We start from the raw sequence: 13,472 nt of genomic DNA, 5'->3' as shown, positions 1-13,472 counted from the left end.
AAGATGTACCTACACAGATGTATTAGCATCAACCTGGTGAACACCAGTCAATCTTCTTCTTTCAGCACTATAAGAGGGCCAATGATTTGCATCTTCAGATAATTCATCAAGGATTGTGACTATCTCATCTGGAGTCTTCTTTATCAACGGGCCTCCAGCTGTATGTCTCAATGTTCTACGCAAGGCCAATGTCAATCCATCCCAAAAGTCCTGGAGTTACATCTAGAGTTCAATTCCACTATGTTGACACTTTCAAACAATATCCTTAAACCTCTTTCATGCTTCAAAAATAGTTTCACTATCTTTCTAGCAGAAGTTATGGATCTCTCTTCTAAACTTTCCCGTCTTAGCTGAGGAGAAATATTTATCAAGGAATATTCTGGTCATCTCCTCCCATGTTCTAATCGATCCAGTGGGCAAGCTTTGAAGCCACTACTTTGCATCATCTTTGAGTGTGAATGGGAATGCCCTTAAATACACTGCATCTTGTGACACACCATTGTATTAAAAGATATTCATAATCTCCTTGAAGTCCATTAGATGTGTATTTGGATCTTCGTTCATCTTCCCTATAAAGACACAATAATTTTGAAGGGTTTGAACCAACCCTTGCTTCATTTCAAAATTGTTAGCTGCAATTCGAGGTGGTCTCGCACTTGATAAGCCTTGATTGTAGATTAGTCTAGCATAATCTCCCAGTGATCTCCCAAGCATGGGATCTATATTTCCGAACTGGTCTGAAGCCAAGGGTTGGTTTTGAGCAATTCTCTAGCCCCTCTCTTCTTCATAGATAATCAGTGCTTATCTGATAGCTGCTTCCTCAGCATCCCGCGCAGCATTTTCTCGTTGTTAGACTGCCTCTCTTGCAGCCAAATCTACATTATCATCACCATTTCCAGCCATAGTTTCCTTGGTTGAGGATTCAACCTTTTTTAACGTCTCAGTGATATTTCTTTTCTTCCACAGTTGTCGCAATTGTTTTTCTATCTCGGGCTCTTATGGTAGCACTTCTTTTGCAGAAGCTCGAGTCATGCACCAATCTAACCTGTAACCTGCACACAGTCAAAGAACACCAAACGTAAAAAAGGGAAAATAAAATAAAATAAAAAGAAAAATTCCTGAATTAGCACTACAAAATATTTCAAACACTATTGATTGCCAATCCCCGGCAACGACGCCAAAATTTGACGAGCACAAAACACAGACTTAAATTCTGCTCGCTAATCAAATATAGTATAGTATAATATCGTACCCACATGGATTGGATTTAAGCAGTATTCTCATAGTTTCTAGCTTGATTTCTATCCAAGATGATCAACTATAGAGATTTCTATGATTTTTAACTAAAATTAACTAAGAGTCTAAAGCTATTGACTAATGACAATCGAAACAAAGATAAGCAAGGAAGTTATCAGTGGGAGAAAATAGGGGTTGATAGGATAGGTATAAGATACTTGTTTGGGATCTAACTCTAGATAATTGACTTCTAATGTTCAAGTGAGTCTCTCGAATTCACTCAATTATTAGTTCAAATATTCAGCAAAAACTCCTCTCTCGATTAAGTTTTAACCTCACAAGCTGAACCAATTTAAGCACGTGAAGATATGCAAGAGTGCGTAATGGATTGGTCTTTAGAAAAACCTCTTTCGCTTATTCTCTTAACTAGGTTTAATCAATTATTCAACTAGCCTCTTTCTATTACTTAGAAGAATCTATGAACTCAACCAACAATATAATGTAAAGATATCACAAGTTATGCCTCTCTCGATTACATGAACAAGTGAATATAGATGCAACAATTAAATCATCCAAAAATGCTTCAATACATAAAACTAGAGTTATAATCCATAAGCAATCATCAATACATCAAAACCATCAAACCCTAAAGAAAACTACTCCATAGATATGGAGAAATTCATCACAAATAAAGATAAAGTAAAGGAAAACATAAATTCGATCCAAACTCGGGTGTTGAGTGAGGAAAGAATGATGAAATCCTTGTGCTAGTGTTCTTCCAACTCTTCCTCAGCCTCCTTAGGTCGAATATGTGTCAAAAGTATAGAAACTAACGTTTTTCCATTTATTTATACCAAGTAGGGTCAGGCCCAGACGTAATCACCTTCTCCTAGCCGTAATAGGAAAATAACTCTGTAAAAATTGCACAGGCACGCCGCATGGGGCGACGCGCCATGTGGGGAATTAGTGAAGAAATCCAGAGAGCTAAGTTCTGATAGACAACAGGGAATTGCACAAGTGTGGTGCCCGACGTGCCGCCCCACTCGCCGTGGCAGTGGGGATTTCTCAGAATACAGACCAAACTTTGATTTTTCACGTCCAGATATGGTCCTCGACCTCCGAACATGATCTCGTCATGATCATTTGGGCTTCTACTCAGACTTCAAAACTCCAAATCACTCAAATTCATTCCACAACATCTACACAGTTCGGAATCACAGTTAAGTGGAGTGAATTAGAATGCAATAAGCAACTAAAATACGCAAGTATAGCCTACCATCAAATTCCCGATTATGTCCAGGTAGATTTAGACTCATGTCATGCTTTAATTGTACAATTTGAGTTATTCTTGCATGTTTAAATTCTTTAATTTCCATTTAGCCTTAGACTAGACTCGCGTAGAGTATCGGACTTGCAATTTTAGATGCTTGATGAGCTACTTGATTAGACGTGGAAATAGTACTTTCCTTTACAGATTTCTTCTGCGTTGTGCGCATTCGTCTGACAATTTTTCTTGAATTTTATAACTCACACGTATATTCGTGAGTGGGGTCAGTGACCCATCAAAGTTTCATATTCTAATGGGATCGGGTCATTTGTCTCAGCGGTATCATGTAACACATTCTTATGGGATTAGGTTATTCGCCTCGGCGGTATCATATAATACACTCTTATGGAATTAGGCCGTTCGCCTCGGTAAAGTAACATATTCTTATGGTATCGGGCCATTCACCTTGGTAAAGTAACATATTCTTACGGTATCAGGCCGTTCGCCTCGGCAGAATTAAGTATCACACTCTTATGGGATTGGGCCGTTCGCATCGACAATTCTATGAAACACTCATATGGGATTAGGCCGCTTGCCTCGGCAGAATCGTGCGAAATACTTGATAAGGAGTCCGCGTACTCGTGAGTTTCCTGACTTGAGATGTGACCGTTGATTTGGTATTGACAATTACTTATTCCATTTGAGGAGGTTTCCGATAATTGAGGACTTTGTGTTCACTGTTCAGTTATAGACCGTATTATTTGCCTATATTTGTTCTCATTGTTTACTTGCCATGTTTCATACTTGTCTACCTTATTATATTTGATTTATTAGACCACTAGTAAGTGTTAATGTCGACCCCTCGTCACTACCACTTTGGGGTTAGGCTAGATACTTACTAGGTACGCGTTAATTTACGTACTTACGCTACACTTTTGTACTGAATGTGCAAGTACTGAGGCATGTACATTAGGTGGTCATCTTGGCGCAGCTGCTGAGGGGACTTTATGGCGAGATGCATTCTACGCTAAAATTCGTGGCACACGGAGCCTCCATCTTATTCAGTTATTATATCTTATCTATTTTATATTCCAAACAGATGTTGTGGTAGTGTTGTATAGTTCTAGTAGATGCCCATACTCTTGTGACACCGAGTTTTGGGTGTTCCTAGTGGATGTTCATTATTTTATTTCACGTTATTATTATCACTTCACTTTATGATTTACTTATATTCAGAAATTCGGTAAAGAAAAGCACAAGTTTCTATGAGTGCTAGATTTTATTCTATTTACTAAATGAAATTCCTGATTTTAAAATTTTAAAATGGATAGTTAAGTAGAGGTTCACGTGTTGGCTTGCCTAGCAGCATAGTTGGGCACTATCACGACCTATTATTAGATTTGGATCATGACAGCTTAGTATCAGAGCGCTAGGTTCACTTAGGTTTCATGGGTCATGAGCAAGTCGAGTAGAGTCTTGTGGATCGGTACAGAGACGTTTGTACTTATCTTCGAGAGGCTTCCTGGCTGTTAGGAGAACTTCCCTTCTTGATTTCTTCATCGTGCGGTTTGATTTCATTGAAGCTTATATCCTTATTTCCTTCTTACTCATTCGTATATGATGTTGAGCGCTTGTTATTAATTGGGCATCGAGGAGTTGTAGTGGTGCTACATATATGGTGCAAGATGTTTTTCTCTGCGTATTCGGGCGAATTATAATTGACACCTTATGGAGGGGTGTTCTGTCATTTCAGCCCCGTGTTAGCATTTCCTATAGTTTCGACGCTATGCATAGTGTATTGTGATGTTCATGCATTGTTATCGCGCAGTGCTAGTGTGAATGGTAGGGTGCTAACGAACGCAAAACACACACTTAAATATGCTCGCTAGTCGAATATAGTATAATATAATATCGTATCCACAAGGATTGGAGTTAACAGTATTTTCGTAGTTTATAGCTTGGTTGCTATCCAAGATGATCAACAGCTGAGAATTATGTGATTAAAAACTACAATTAACTAAGAATCTACGGTTATTGACTAATGACAAATGAACAAGAAGTAAGGAAAGATATCAATGGGAAAAAACAGGGTTTTGGTGGAATAGGTGCAAGATAATTGTTTGGGATTTAACTCTTGATAATTCACTTCTAATGTTCAAGGAGTCTCTCGAATTCACTCAATTATCAGTTCACACATTTAGAAGAAACTCCTCTCTCGATTAAGTCTCAGCCTTGCAAGATGAACTAAGTTAAGCTCGTGAAGATATGCAAGAATTCGTAGTGGATTGGTCTTTAGGAGAACCTCTCTCGATTATCCTCCTAACTAAATTTTATCAACAACTCAACTAGCCTCTTTCGATTACTAAGAAGAATTAATGAATTCAACCCACAAAATATTATGCAAAAGCATCACAAGTTATGCCTCTCTCGATTACATGAATTGGTGAATATAGATGCAACTATTAAAACATCTAAAATGATTCAATACATAAAAACAAGAGTTATCATCCACAAACAAGTATCAATACACCAAATCCATTAAACCCTAAGGAGAACTACTACATAGACATGGAGTAATTCATCACAAATATGCTTAAAGTAAATAAAAACATAAAACGTTCCAAACTCGTATCTTGAGTGAGGATTGAATGATGAATTCCTAGTGCTCCTTCTTCTCCAACTTCTCCTTAGCCTCCTTATGTCATAAATGTGCCAAAAAGTCCAGAAAATACCATTTTTCCATGTATATATACCAATTAGGGTCGGGCCCAAACGAACACACCTTTTCCTACGCAAAATAGGACAATTCCGGGATTGGACGTGTGCGGCCGCGTACCTGGAGGTGTGCTTGCGCATATGACTGCGCACTTTGGATAGTGTATTGCTTTACTTGCGCGCACAGTGCGTGATCGCGCACCTGGGTGACCTCTTGCTCGCTATTTGTTTCTCCCGTTAAGTGTACTATTGCCCGCTGATCCCCGAACATGACTCCAACTTAATCCTTCGGCTTTTACTCAGACTTCAAAGCTTCAGAATAGCTCGAATTCATTCCAAAATATCTACATAGCTCGATTTCACTTCTACAAGGTATAAAACATATAATTAGTGCAAAATACTAGCGATTAAAGCTCAAACTCAATTGAAGTGCATTAAATTAGAGTGAAATAGGCGACTTAAACACGAGACTATAGCCTACCATCAGCAGCCCACACATAAACCATTGCTCATCCTCGAGCAATCAAACTACACTTTATAACGACACGACCTTTTTAAACAACTCTCATAACACATCATACCAAGCATATTTAAAATAGACTAAGCACACTAGTGTAACATCCTAGACTCAAGATTTGACTCACAAGCACCACGCATTATTTATAATCCGCTCCCTTAATCTAACATATAGATCAATAACATTACCTTTCCTTCATGAATTAAGTGCCCTCACACAACAACCGAGAGTAGTTTCACACACAATAGAAAATAAGAACAATTAGGAACTCAAGATAGAAAGAAATCACTCACTCTCAACAACAACATCCATATGCCACAAAAGATGCACCATAGGCTTGCCCGTAGTGTACTACTCTACTAATTGAGCTCATTCAGTCAAGTAAGGGTGGCATGTGGGCCGGTTAGGACCGGGACCAGCCCAGGACCGCAAGCCCACATGGGCGGTGGGCCTAAACGGTCCTAACCGGATAGGACCGGAACCGTGGGGTGGTGGGCCGGTCTCATAAGTGAGGCCCGCGAGACCGGGACCGGCTGAGAAGTGGGTCGGTTCAAGAGGTCCTAAACAGTCCTAAACGGGCCCAACGGATAATTTTTTTTTAAAAAAAATTGACTGTTTGGCCATTTAAAAACTAGCCATTTGGTCTGCCAAAATAGTCGTTGGCTATTTGCAAAATAGCCATTTAACCCCCCAAATTTTGTTTTAACCCCAAACTTTTTATAATTACACTTTTTCCCTATTTTCAACTATAAATACCCCCTCATTCTTTTATTTTTCTCACAAAATCATCAATCTCTCTCAATCTCTCTCTAATATTCTTCTATAATTGCTTACTTAAATGTTACAATTTGTGCAAAATTGTGAAGTTGGTGAATTGAATTCTTCAAGTCTTCAACGATAATTATTTTTCAACAAGTTATTCGTCAATTCGGTAAACTCGTTCCAACTCTTAAGTTTTAATATTATAGTTTTGTTTGTTTTATTTACTTTGCTTGATTAATTAAGATGGCGTATTCCTTAAAAAATGTATAGTAAAAATAAGGGAAAATCCAAGAGTGGTGAATCTAATGGCCAATCTGTTCCTCCTCCACTTCCCCCGGCTCCCCGGCCCAAACCTGTTACCCGTCCTACACCTCCTATTCTTGATAGCGATAATAGTTTATTACAATTTACCGAGAGTCAATTTTGCCATAATATTGCACCCGGTGAACAATTAAACCATGAATATATGAATGCTCTTTATGGTAATCCAACTATTGATGAAAATGATGATGAAGAAATAGATTTTGATGAAACGCAACCGGATGACGATACACCCACTAGTCCTGCTCCTGAAGTTAACCCAACTAATAATAATCCAAATGATCCCCCATCTAACCCTCATGTTACTGCCCCTACTTTTTCTAGACAACTTTTTAAACGGGCAGAAACATCTCTTGTTTGGCTATTTTTACTCAACTAAGAGAAAAAAAAGGGCTAAGTGTAAAACTTGTGGTAAAGAGTTAATTTTTAAATATGTTGGAAGTCGGGGGGGACGGAAAGTTTGACTAGACACATATTGCTACACCCTCAAGATAAAGCTAGATATTTTCATATGAAAGCTTTGGCCGAGGGGACAAGTGCACCTAGTCAGGCTAACCTTAGTACCGGGTCAAATCAATTTCAACCGGGAATTAACACGGTTACCAGTGGTATTTTATATTATGATCAAAAAAGAGATCGGGAAGAATTGGCAAAAATGGTTACTGTTATGTGCTTACCCTATAGTTTTCCTTCTAACCCTCACTTTGTGCATTATATTAGAAAAGTTTATAATCCTACTTATAAAGGTTTTCCTCGCACAACCGTAAAGAGTGATGTTTATAAATATAAACATGAATATGAATAATATTTGCGCTATTTATTTACTCATATAAATTGTCGTGTTGCTATTACAACTGATATTGGTAGAAGTGGTAATGACTGTAATTACCTTACTGTTACCAGTCATTGGATTGATGAGGATTGGATAATGCAAAAGCGCATTATTGCTTATAGAATAATTAATTCACGTCACACAGGACAATTTATTTCTAGCACGATTACGGATATTTATAGATATTTTTGCATTAGTGATAAAATAATGTCAGTTTCAATGGATAATACTATTAGTAACACAAATGTTGTAGCCTTGCTTACTACTACACTAAGTCCTGCATTTAGTAACATTTTTCATATTAGATGTATTTGTCATATTTACCATTTAATTGTGGGAGATGGTATGCGAATTTTAAATGTTGAAATTGAAAAGGTTAAAATGGCTCTTAATTGGCTTTTTTATTCAAACCGTAGAAGTAGACTTAGAGAATATTTTAAAAGATGCGATAAATTTGGCCTAAGAGAAAGAAAGGTTCTTAAACCTTGTCCAACTAGATGGAATTACATGTATGAAAGTTTAGTTGTTGCATATGAATATAGAAACCTCATAAACTCAAAGTTTAATGCTCATGTAAGTGATGATGATGAGCACCTTACAAATGCGGATTGGGCTAATGTTAAAATGCTTGTAGATTTTTTAGAAAAATTTTATATTGCTACAAATGAATTTTCTGGGCAATATTATCCTACTATTTCTAACTGTTTAGTTTATATTGCAGAACTTGCAAATTTGTTTGATCATTTTTCAGAGGGTGGGGAAATTTATCAACTTGCTATTGATTCCATGAGAAAAAAATTTAAAAAATATTTTTTCCCTATTCCCCCTATTTATGGTGTTGCTGCATTTTTAAATCCTACTATGAAATTAAGAGGTCCTCAATTTTGGTATGAAACTGTTTATAATGGTTTAGCACTTGAAGATGAGGAGTTGTCTAAACTTGCGGACGCAATAGCCTCAATTAAAATAAATGTTCAAACTATTTATAATGCTTATCAAGTTGCATTAGATCATACTAGACCAAATGTTCCAACTCCTTCTTCTTCTAGTTCTCAATCATCTAAAAGAACTGTGGGAGTAAGAGCACTTAGTGCTTGGGCAGGGTTCAGGGGTTCTCAATGTTCTAGTACTAGTGATTTTTCACAACTAAATGAGCTTGAAGTTTATTTGTCACAGGGAATTGAGAAAGTGAATCCCGACGGCTCCTTTAATATTTTGGAATGGTGGAAGGACAAAGAAAAACACTTTTCGATTCTTTCAAGGATGACCCGAGACATTTTAACTATTCAAGCTTTAACAGTGGCATCAGAGAGCGCTTTCAGTCAAGCAAGACTTCAACTCGGTGATTATAGAGCGTCTATGAGGGAGAGCTTGGAAAAATCAGTACTTTTCAGGGATTGGATCCGTTCGGAAAGAAGAAATTTTGGACTTGCTGAATCACAACCAGAGGTAGACGAAGCTTATGAAGAAATGCTAGCTGAACTTGCGGTGGATGATGCTTCGCCTCGAAGCGGTGATGATCAAGCTTCATTTTCGCCACCACCAACGGAAATTCCTCCGGACCTTGAAGGATTTATGAAATTTGTAAAAGATACCATGTAAATTAATATGTAACTTGTATTTTGGCACATCTTGATTAGTTTCTTTTTCTTCTCAATGGTGGTATTAGCACCTTGTTGTGCTCATTCCATAGGGGGAGGAAGACTAAGAAAGATACTGCCATGATTTTTTAATGTTATAATAAAAATATAACGCATTGCTTTGAATATCTCTTTACAATATTTTTGTCTTTTTATATATCTTAAGCTATACATATAGTATAATATAGTATATACTATACTATACTATACTATACTATTTAATATATATACTATACTATATATACATCTTATATATAGTATATAAGATGTATATATAGCTTATCGAATATAGCTTATTACTTATATATATATATATATATATATATATATATATATATATATATATATATATATATATAGTATAGTATAGTATATATATATTAAATGTATACTAAACCCTAATATATATATATATATATATATTAGGGTTTAGGGTTTACGATACATTTAATATATATATACTATACTATACTATATATATATATATATATATATATATATATAGTATATACTATACTATACTATACTATACTATATATATATACATCTTACTATATACATAGTATATAAGCCATATTCGATAGTATACATCTTACGATATACTATATATACATCTTAATATAGTAAGATGTATATATAGTATATATATATATATATATATATATCTTAAGATGTATATATAGTAAATCGAATATAGCTTATATATCTTAAGATGTATATATAGTATAGTATAGTATATATATATATATATATTATAACGCATTGCTTTGATATAGTATAGTATAGTATAGTATATATATTATAACACATTACTTTGAATATCTCTTTACAATATTTTTGTCTTTAAATTTGAATTAAAAAATTTAGGTGACAATTCTATAATATAATTTACTAGGAATTGCCTTAGATATTTTTATTACCATTTTTTTCTCTAACTTGTATAAAAATAATTTAAAAAATAGAAAGTATCTGTTGGGCCCACTTGGGCCCGCTTAGAACCGTTTGGGCCCGGGACCGGCCCACTTAACACAGGACCGTTAGTTCGTGGTCCCGGTCCCGGAATGGTTCCAACAAGAAGCCCACGAAGCCCGAGACCGCTCAGGACCGGCCCGCCTAGGACCATCCCACTTAGGACCGGGCCCGCGAAGCCCTTTTTGGACCGGACCTGGCCCAGATGCCACCCCTACAGTCAAGGATCAAGGATGACTTTAATTGATTGTAATGTAGGCTGCGGGATGGGTAGGATACAATTTGGATATAAGAGTGACTACACCTCCCTAAGCACTTTAATACATATAATTTACCTTTCAAAACCCCACACTTATGTCAAACCATAAATTCCACCTTCAAATCAATATATATTAACTCCCTACTTCTTTAAGTACAATTACATCAAGAGTTACCACTATCAAGGAATATTTTTCACAGCCATATAATTATTTTTTTTCTTTTCTTTTTCAATTCAAGTGGCTCTCACTTTTTTAAAAACAATGCATCTTTCTCCATATTTCAATAGTTTCACTCAAAAGTCAAACCAATCACCCACACTCCAACTTTTACACACTTCATAAAAATTCCAAGTGCTCATAAGAGGTACAAGGTTCAACTAGATGGTCAATTCAAATAAATGGGTAAGACATGTAATGTGGTTGCCAAAAAAATTGGATCACAGGCTCAAATGGGTTAACTAAAATACGTACCAATTAGATAACTAAACACATATATCTGGCTCAACAAAAAATGCCCATATCACTTTCAAGACTGCATAAAATTACTATTTCGCTTTGCAAACTCACGGGGCAAGTTCTAGACATCAAATGTAATGCACAGAATGACACAAACCTCACACACAGATGGCACATAACTCACTCAAGATTGGATCATCAAGAAACTCTAGTCAAAGCAGTAAAGCAAAGTTAAGATCATACACTTTAAGGTACTTATACAAGAGTCAAAAAGTGAGCCTAAGCATCACAACTAAAGCACCCGTTATTCTGAAGGCATAATAAAGTTAAGGGACATTGTCTTCAATTCAAATCATAGCACAATGTTTCCTACTACTAACAAAAATTTAAAAATAACTACATCCGGTTCAAGCAAAACCCTTGGAAAAGAACCGCGACCCAAAGAAAAACTAAGGGAGAATTATTACACTACCCTACAAAAGACAATCTTTTTGGTCTTTTCCTTTCGACTTAATCCCTCAAGAAACCTGTCGAATGATATCCATCGTTGGGAAAAATTGAAAATTTTAAAATTTTAATGATTTTTCAATTTTTTTTCTATCTCTAACCTACTAAACAAAAACTAAACTAACACATATACATACAACAAACAGTTATCCCCCACCCCACACTTTAAGTTGTGGCATATCCCTATGACACACAATTAAAAATTATAAGGTAAAGGAAACATCCCTGAATATCTAGTCGGGGTCAGAATCAAAGTCGGGCTCCATTCTTCTCGCCCGAACTAATGCGCACATCCATGCAGACAGCTTCTTCTCAGTCTTCTTGGGATACACCCCACACTTATCTTTCTCAATCATTGGAGCCTTATCTCTTGAACTCTTCACCTTCTACTCAATACTTACAGCTGGCTTCTCCTGTTTCACCCCCGTTTCTACATTCATCTTAAAAGACACCATCTCCTCACCCACTCTAAGCATGAGTTTTCTATCATGTATGTCCAATATTGCTCTACCCGTCGCTAAGAATGGTCTTCCTAGAATGAGGGGGACCTCCTTATTCTCCTCCATCATCACTACTATAAAGTCTACCGGAAATACAAACTTATCTACCCGAACTAAGACATCTCCCACTATCCCCTCGGGTATGATAGTTGTTTGGTCTGCCAGCTGCAAAGATATTTATGTAGACCTTATCTCTCCAATCTCATTCTCCAGCTTCCTGTAAATAGACAAAGGCATTAAATTAATTGAGGCACCAAAATCACACAAAGACTTGCCAAAATTATGAGTGCCTAACGATCAAGGTATAGTAAAACTCCCTGGATATCCACACTTTTGTGGGAGTTCATTTTGTAAGATTGCGCTGCAATGCTCTGTGAGCTTGACCACTGAGGTATCTTCTATCTTCCTATTCTTTGTAAGGATATCCCTCAAGAATTTGACATAAGCTGGCATTTGAGAGAGCACTTATAAGAATGGCAAATTTACGTTAACCTGTTTCAGCATATCCAAAAATCTCTCAAACTGTTTATCCAGCTTTTCTCTATATAGATTTTGGGGAAAAGGTAGACCAGGCATGTGCTCGCTCTCATTCCGATCCTCCTTTCTCGAAGTGTCCTCCTTCTTCTTTTTGTCATCTCCCTTTTTGGCTTTCTTATTTTTATCAACTTCATTTTTCAGCTTCTCCTCGCTTTCTTTTTTAGGTACCACCTCATATTGGACTGGAGTGACATCTTTTAACACTTGCTCGCTTCTCAATGTCACAGCATTCACTGTTTCTTTGGGGTTTCTTTCAGTATCAGCTGGCAGAGTACCTGGGATTCTCTCGAACAATACAGTTGCAATTTGCCCCACTTGCTTCTCCAAGTTTCGCAACCCTGTGCCAATTTCTTTGACAATGAACGACTTCATTAGATCTTCTAGTCCAGGCTGAGTGGAATGTTGAGGCTGGAACTGCGGCCTCTGCTGATTTTGGAAGCTTGGGGCTCCTTGTCCCAGGAATCTAGAGTTGTTTTATTGCCATGCATTTGCAGTACCCCCAAGTGAACTTCACGAAAACCCGGGGTGCTTCTGACCCATTTCATTGAAGCTTTAATTCCTAGCAGCATTAACTTCCTCAATTGAGACTTAACACTCATGAGTAGGGTGTCCTCTTCCACATATATCACAAGTTGCGTAGGGCTCACTATGTACTGAAGCTAAGGTCAACTTCCTTATTTCCTTGGCCATGGCATCAAGCTGTACCTGCAAAGATGTGTTAGCATCAACTTGGTGAACACTAGTTGATCTTCTTCTTTCAGCAATCTCATAGGGCCACTGATTTGCATCTTCAGATAACTCATCTAGAATTGTGACTATCTCCTTTGGAGTCTTCTTCATCAATGGGCCTCCAGCTGCATTGCTCAATGTTCTACGTGTCGCGGGTGTCAGCGGGTGTCAATCCATCCCAAAAGTCCTGGAGTTGCATCCAGAGTTCAATCCCACTATGTTGA

At 37.0% G+C, this 13,472-nt stretch overlaps 1 non-coding gene across 1 annotated transcript; it reads left to right on the top strand.

Annotated features, from left to right (window-relative positions):
* The first annotated feature begins 232 nt into the window (after positions 1-232).
* Positions 233-339, top strand: LOC142174079 (small nucleolar RNA R71). Its single transcript, XR_012703429.1, has one exon. It is a non-coding gene; the product is annotated as a small nucleolar RNA R71 (small nucleolar RNA).
* The last annotated feature ends 13,133 nt before the right edge of the window (positions 340-13,472 follow it).

Source organism: Nicotiana tabacum, chromosome 19 (assembly GCF_000715075.1).
Source record: "Nicotiana tabacum cultivar K326 chromosome 19, ASM71507v2, whole genome shotgun sequence".
Lineage (NCBI taxonomy): Eukaryota > Viridiplantae > Streptophyta > Magnoliopsida > Solanales > Solanaceae > Nicotiana > Nicotiana tabacum.
Note: the sequence above shows the minus strand (reverse complement) of the source record. Positions and strands in the feature narration are given on the sequence as shown.